Below are 8,492 nucleotides of genomic sequence, written 5' to 3' on the forward strand. Positions count from 1 at the left end.
TGGAAGAGAATGAAATAACATACAATATGCATGATGCCAAAAAGGAAGTTGCAATGCTGTTGCACACTGTGAGCAGGTGCTGGGCTGTCATATACAACTGCATAGGTTATTTGTCTTTTAATGCCAAAGATAAATCATGGCATTGACTTCATGCCTTGTTCCTCCTTTTGTTTTTTTTTTCTCTTACAGAAACTGTTTGGCCATGATCTGATTAAAAAATAACTTGGTATAATTTTCAAAAAACATACACTTCTTTTGCTTGAATTCAAAGAGAGATACAGTATTTTCTCCAAATTAGGTGGTCAAACTGTATCCATTCTAATAGCTGGTTACCTCAGACAATTTCTGCAATGCACAACTTCCCTTGCCATTAACTGCAGGGCTACAGTCACAACTCTATTCATTGACATGCCATTTTCCTCAATCAACTGAGCAGCACTCAAATCCACCGATGCACTAACCCCTGTGCAGCTTTGTGGTTTCTTGGCATTTAGGAAGCGTGGCCTCTACCTCATCTCTGTAGATATACAATCAATTGCACCTCTTTGTCTTCTCTTCTCTAATACCCAAACTTTGTTCCATGTTCAATACGGTTAAGGTTCAGAGCATTCTGTTCGATGTTTTCGCCCCATCAGGTGCTCTATGGATTGAATGTCAGTAGTGTCGGGCAGCTTGTCTCTGTTTCTGTTGATGAATGCCAGGCGGTTACAGTCTCTTCATCTCGTCTCTTTTTCTGTACCTTGTCTTGCATACAGTGATGGTTGCCTCACCTTCTGTGTCTTGTTCAAATGAAAGAAAATGGTAACTATTACATGCAATTCAATTTCCACAGTTAATCATGCATAACGGGCTTTCTAGCATAATTTTTTACAGTCATTGTCAAATGAACACACTGACATGTTAGAAGCTTTATCCTTTTAAAGATTAATAAAAGAAGTTAAGGTTCATAGCTCTGTATGTGATGCCTTTCCAATTTCACACAGTAATTTTAATGTCTGTGAAAAACTCCTTTTCAATTTTCTCTTAAGATTCGGCCACAGAGTCTACACTATGTATTTCCCTCTTTTGACATAAACGTGGAATTAAATAGTTCAGTGCAGAAGCAGTTTCTTTTTACCATCTGGTTTATTCAGATGTGTTAAATCGCTCTCACAGCAGGGAGTCTGGATGTGGGAAATCATCCTCTATGGTCTGAACAAACATCACCTTTGTAACCATTAATAAGTAGATACTTTGGAAAATACCTCATTAGTAGCTTAAAAAGTAAAGAGGTGATGCCATCTCTCGGGCTTAACTATAAATATACATGGATGTCATTTTTATTGATCTTGTCTGCAAGTGTTGATATATAGTCACTATCTAATTGCAGTGAGTGGGGTTTTCATTGGGTGGTTGTTAGGAAGGACATGTATTGATGTTTGGTCTCACATACACTCAAGATTTTTTTCCTTATCACCATCTTTTCAAAGTAAGTCAGCATATGACATTTTTGGAATATATTTCAGACTGATTAAACTACAAGCTGAAAATAAGCACGCAGAACAGTCTTGGTTGCATTTACGTTCTCATTTATGAGTTGACCTTTCATAGGTTTTATGCGATGTTTCAATGATCAGTACTTTATTCAATAGAAAATATTAGGAAAATCGATGTCATGATTTGTGAAACAGTTGATAGATGGACCAAAACATAAATGCTGAATTTCACAAAATGTACATATATTTTTTTTATGCTTATACCCACATATATAGCAAGCTACAACAAATAGTAAAATTACAGCTTGACACTTTTAAGTTTACATTCGGCAATAAGAATGGCTGTCATTTTTAAGAGGCTGTCTTTTAAGTGGCACTCTTTTAATCAGTCTGCAGATAAATTGCTCCCAAGCAGACAGCCTAACCAACTTTTTAACTAGTTGTTCTCCAAGTCCTAATATTGACAAGCAGAATGACCACGTGGTATAATATTCCAATTCTCTTTCAATTTTAAATTGAAGTAGACAGACTGTGCTATACATTTGAATTGTATTTTTTGTTTTGTTAATGCAGTATTAGCATAACCAGAACACTGATACACATACTAACTTAGAACACAACCAATTCATTCAATTCTATTTTTAGACCTACTAGAATAGCATTGGTTATACATTCACAATATTATACCAGTAGAAAATGTTCAGAACCTTAAATCTGTTCTCTTTTGACTCAATAAAGTCACATTGATCACACAGCGAACCAACCTAATTTACTTATCTTATTTTACTTGAACAGAGAAGGAACCTTATCAAACCATTTTGCCTAATGGCTCTTTGAGTAGAGCTATTAGGCATCACCTGCTCACCTCCTTAGTTTGAAAAATCAGACAAAACTTTCAAAATAAGTCTCAAACATGTCTGAGTTGAAGTAAATAAACTTATTAAACAGAGCACTTTCAGAATACTTTTGTCACATCTCTGGAGTGTTTGGGGAATAGCGCCGGGGTGTCACGATTGTCATACTTTACAGAGAGAGCTAGAAAAGTGACAGCATGACTTCATAATCCCTTGCAGCATATTGTAAAGACCAAGATTGTCAAAAGTATTTTTTTAACCTTCTAAAGGAATGCCACAAAACAGTGTGTCCCACTGCACTTGGGAAATATTCAAATAAAAAACATCAAAAGAAAAGGGAAGCATCACAAGGTTACAGAAAATCATTTGCACCATTCATCTTTATTATAGCTTTCATTAAAGTTGCTTCCAAATTTCCAATGATTAAAGTTTGCAGCGTATATAACAAACATGCAGCAAGCACAGCAAACAACTATTTATAGAGCTTTACACATACTGTATATATGCATGAACAAAAAGTAAATATGTATCTCAAAACATTGTTTTGCTCCAATACTTCCATCCATCCATCCATCCATCCACCAAAAATAGGTTTATTCATATTTATTTTCATTGCTGTCTAAATCTTCAAGATACATGTTCTTTAATTATTTCTTCTTGGGAATTCCCTTGCATTACTGCACCTCAAGTGTCAATGAGCACATATTAGCATAAATGTGATTTTATGTCCCTTTCTTCTCTCTGGCACTACCTAAGGTAGACAAAATTACACAGAGATCACAGTTGTTGCATTTTTTGTGAGGGCCCCATATGGTCCAATGATCTCTTCAGAGATCAGCTCAACACCTGGCTGTTGGCCTTGTGAACAATAGGCTCATTAAGTACATGAATCTTCTTTGAAAACTGTGGATAATCATCAGTTCTCCATGCTGAGTTCTTGATGTATGAGGTTACAGAAGAGTCAGTGAGTTGAATTCATGAATTCCATTTATTAATACCAAAATACAACTGGTCCATTTCACATGCCACCTTTAAGAGCTAGCAAGACAAAATGGCACCCCAGAACAATTTTCCATTTTAACTTTAACTTGTGTTTTTTAAGAAAAACCCTTACGTTTAACTGTTGGTTTTACTATCACCAGAATTCAAATTTTGTCACTAACAGAACTCCATACATTTACCGAACATTTACTGTTCTAAACACAATATCACACATGGGCCCATACTCTCACACACACACCCACACACACACACCCACACACACACTGTCCCGTACCGGTTCGAGTTTTCGTTGCAGGCCTGATGAAGCTAGGGTAAGATGTCGCTACGACAATCCTCTTCTCCCCGTTTGAACAATGAACCGATTCAAACCTGCGCGCTCAGCCGACGTCCTCTCCGACAAGGAGGCTTCGCGAGTCCAATTTCTTAAAACGCCACCACGCGAGTTGCAGGACTACTCCTCCGTCGCGCTGAAATCAGTGTCGCCATGTTGACATGTTCCTCTCGCCACCTCGGATCAGCCGCAGTTTTTCCTCGGTGCTTTTTACTTGCGCAGATATCCCACACACCGTGTGCAGGGTTACTTGTGCAGAACAGACCCGAAAAATCCAGTTTCTTCTCACACCTCAACCTCTGCAAACATTAGCAGCGTCTCGATTAGCTTCCTCCTTGTCCTCTCTCCCGCTTTCTACTAGCTTCTTCTTCTTCCCATCATTCCATTGTCCCGTTTTTTTCTCTCTGTTGAGTTCACTTGTCCCTCGTTAACCTAAACTATTTACATAGATAGGAAATTCAATATAGTTTTTAAAACAAATAATTGATCAAACAAGAATACACTTATGTAAGTACACAAGTCACCTCCAGAGAAGTTTTGGATTTCTGTTTTTCCCATCATTTATATAATCACTCGGATTAAAAATGTACAAAAGCAATAATACACATTTCTCACTCATCCTTTTTTTTTTCTTTTTTACATAAAACCATCCTTGTAAATATTTTGTAAATATTAAAGGGCCTTAAGTGCATGGTTTTCAACCAGGGGCTACACACAGAATTATTTATTCTCAACAAAACATAGTTTGATAATTTACCTATTATTCTATTCTGCAGTTCCCTCCAGGAATTTTGCAGCCCACGCTCCACCTCATCCTACATATGAACTGGAATACATATGACTTTATTGGCTTGCACCTGCTGTAGGATATTTTCCCACCCAGACCAACCTGCTTACACTCTCTCCTCCATCCTTATAGCTCCACTCCTCTGGACCTCCTGGAACTCTGCAGGAACCTCCAAAGATCCAGACCAACAAGTCTCCTTTTACTTTCGCTTATGAACTTTTCCTGAAACATTTGCTTCACATGGTATTGATTCTCCTCTCTTCCCCAGAATCACACCAGAGCTCTTGACCTCAAAATATATCCCATTTCGTTATTGTAAATGAATAAAACATATTAAAAATGCTATTCTTGCATCTCTTGCTCAGCTGTTTTATATAAATGTTTTTGATATATTTTCTTAACAGAGGTCAAAGCTGCAGACAAGCAATATTTTTTTTCTTTTTCAGCCATACTTTTATAAATTGAGCATAGGACTAGACTTGTTGCATAAACAGCCATAAAAATTTCAATAAAGAGTACCATGATCATTTTATTTTCTGTTGCAGTTGTGAAAAACTGTGGGCTACCCAACCTTGGAACTCTTCCAAACCGATACAAAGGTACCCAGATTGTCAGAAAGTTGCAGGTGACACTCTCAACCACTCTTTATTTGTTCCATAAAGTCAGAGGTTCTGAGATTGCAGATTTGAATTTATGTGAAAATCTTGTATCCTATTTGACATTAAAATGTTATGATATTAAAGCTAATATGTGGTTTCTTTTCTTTCCATGTCTTTTGGTTTCTCTAAAAACATGATTTTTATGGCTCTAATTAGAAAGATCATGTGTCTCTATGGTATCAGTATTGTTTGTTATATACAGTACCCTCATTTAGGAAACAAATTATGTAAATAATTGGTGCAATTTCAGAATCTGGTATGTTGGGGTTTAACAGTATCCTCTAAAGAATTTATATTTTATTTGCTTTTATCTGGGTCTCCATTACCTGTTGCCATGACAATGGCTACTCTTCCTGGGGTTCACATCATAAAAAACATGAAAACATTAAGCATAAATTGCAGTTACAGCCTTATTGCAATTCATACAATCTACTGTTTTACAATGTTTAAGATGTGCATGTAAAATTTTGACAAACTCCAAAAATACATATTGTGGACAAATTAACATTTGCATAGATATAAACTACAAAACCATAGATATTTTTAAGTGTTAAATTTGGTTATGGTTTTTGAAACATACATATAAGGAATGGCATGACATTTGAAAGAAAATAAACAACCTTTGCCACACACCTGGACATGAAAAAAAGCACTTTCTTTCTTACATATTTTTAAAAGACAAACTTGAATTATTGGCTAGCCTCTTGTCCCCTTGGTGTGAGACCTTTTTGCTGCAAGTCTCAATGCAATTTCCATCCATGTAACACATTGGATTAAAGGCTACTTTCCGAGTCCTGTGAGTCCTTCTCTAATAAAATGTCAAATTGATCTGTCAGCTCGAGTCTCTGCAAATCTGGGACACTTTAGCCAACCCAAAGGCATGATTAGCCATTAAGATGCAGTACTACATTTGCCGTGCAACTGGTAGCTGCTTCTGGGTGATCTTGTAAGAAAATAAATTTCATAGTTTCACTGATCAGTGCATGTCTGTGCTCCCAACACTGCTGCTGCTTTTGTTCTTCAAAACAAAGGCAGTTTCCCACCTCTAAACTCCACATGTCTCAGTATCCAGCTGTGATGAAGGATATAATTTGCAGAGTAAGTGATACATGACCATGTACTAAATCGTACTTAATTATTACAACGTCAATGAATTTAAATCTTTTTTCCTTCTGGCTTTAACTGTGTTTTCTTAATGTCACAGGAGGTGAAGCGTGATTATCATTTTTGATGCAGTTCTTTGTCAGAGAACAGTGTGTCCTTTGGTGTATGGCAGGAATGTGATATCCTTCCCCTAAAAGCACCTGATATGCCTGTCAGAGATAGCATAAAATGTTTGTTCCATTGAAAAGGTCGTGAATGGGCTGTTTTTGAAAGTATCCCATGAGCTTTTGCTTACCACATGCTTCGTTGTGCATTTACACGGAGAAAGACTAGAGGTGCAAAGAGGTAGTCATTTGGAAGGGCAAGAGTGATGGACTCAAAGTCACATCTTGGCAGCGTTGGTGTGCTCTAAGATGGTCAACTAATGAGCTGTAGCAAAAAGACCATTTCTGCTGTGGTATCTATCATTTCTTAATCAGAATTGAGCCTTTTAAGGGCACTCTTCCAGACGTTCTTTGATTGTACAAGCGTAAATTATCCCTATGAAAAATAAATGTGATTAAATGTGCTACGCTGAGTTAAAACCTGAATTTTTATGGCTGTTTTTCAACACTTGTTAAGATTTGCCTTAAGTCAATTAACGTGTCAGTAAATTATGCTAAAATAGCTTCTGAGTCTTCATTAACTGGACATAGACAGTTACTCTTAGTCTGAAGCAGAGATTAGTTTTTCTTGCATGAACATAAGCACACCTTATTGTGGCAAACACTGCTGACATTACATGGGTAGATATGATCAATTTAAAGGATACAAAACCATCATTTAGTTCAATTACTGAATATTTGGTCACATTTCCCTCAAGTCAGGATGTGTAATCATCAATCACAGGTAGACAAAGGATTTTCTTTTTCCCTGGGGAGACTCATACACTAGAATGGAAAATTGCTTGTAAGTGATTTAAAGAGATGCCTCTAGGGGGGCAAAATACACCCACTGAACATCTCTCCCACACTGAAGAAAAAAGGAAATTGCATAATGTTTATGTAAATATGAATTCATATGAAAAAGAGACTTATCACATGACCTTTGTAACTAAAGTCCCTTTGTCTTAATACAAAAAATTGCACAACTTTTTGTTTGATTACTTTTATTATTTGAAAACTATAAATATACAAATTCTATTTAGTACACAACAGCAATTTTAGTTTGGTTATGTTTGCTGCACTTTTCACACATACATGAGCAAACTACATCAAAACATTTTGCTCAAGTGCACGAACAAAGGATTTAGTTATTTTTGTAACATCTGTGCAACAGTAGTTATGGTTTTTAACATTAAGAGATGTATATTGTAATCCTGAGGGCGTTATTCTCTCCTGTATTACAAAGCTGTTCATTTGCCAATGATTCTGAACTGGCTTTAACACATAACAGGCATAACATCTTGACCATGTTTCTATCAAAATTTGTATCCCTCTTTTCCTGCCTAAGCATCTCTGACTGTCTGAAGCACCATCATACTGTCCCCCTTGTAGAGCCCTGCAGGTGTGCTGTGGTATCTGGCAACGAGATGTTAGCAGCAGATGAGTGGTGTCCAAAGTCAGGTCTCAAGACCTACTGTCTTGCATATTATCTGGTTCAACATACCTGAATCAAATGATGGTTCATTTGCAGACCTCTGCAGCACTTCATGGCATTCCGAGGAGGTAGTTGGACTAATTGAATCATCTCTCCTAGAGCAGATTCAAAAACTGACAGGACTCTGGCCCTTGAGAACTGGAGCAAGACACTCATTCTATGGGTCTAAACAGTTTGTAGGTGAGGCCTGAGTGGATTAACTGCAAAAATACAAAATCTTATCAAGTAATTTTGGTCTAGTTTCTAGTGCAAATATCTTAGTGCACTTGAAATAGGACAAAACTAACTTGCAAGTAACTTCCCAGGAAGATGTAGGGGATTGTTTTAAGTAAATAACTCATTAAGTTTGATGAAAAAGAACTAGTTCCCTTGGCAGATAATTGCACTGATAACATGGGAAAAATGTTTTGTTATCAGTAAAATTATCTGCTGATGGAACCGTTACTTTTCTATCAATATTAAAAAAACAAGCTCTTACATCTTGCTGAAAAGTTAACTATGAGTTAGTTTTGTCTTATTTCAAGTGTACTGAGACATTTGAACTAGAAATTAGACCAGGAATACTTAGTAAGAGTTAGTGTTTAGTTAGTGTTTTGCAACACTGCAAAAACACTGCAGTGTTGAACCTACAGTATTTGTTCA

This window comes from Xiphophorus hellerii, chromosome 12 (genome assembly GCF_003331165.1).
Source record: "Xiphophorus hellerii strain 12219 chromosome 12, Xiphophorus_hellerii-4.1, whole genome shotgun sequence".
NCBI classification, from domain to species: Eukaryota; Metazoa; Chordata; class Actinopteri; order Cyprinodontiformes; family Poeciliidae; genus Xiphophorus; species Xiphophorus hellerii.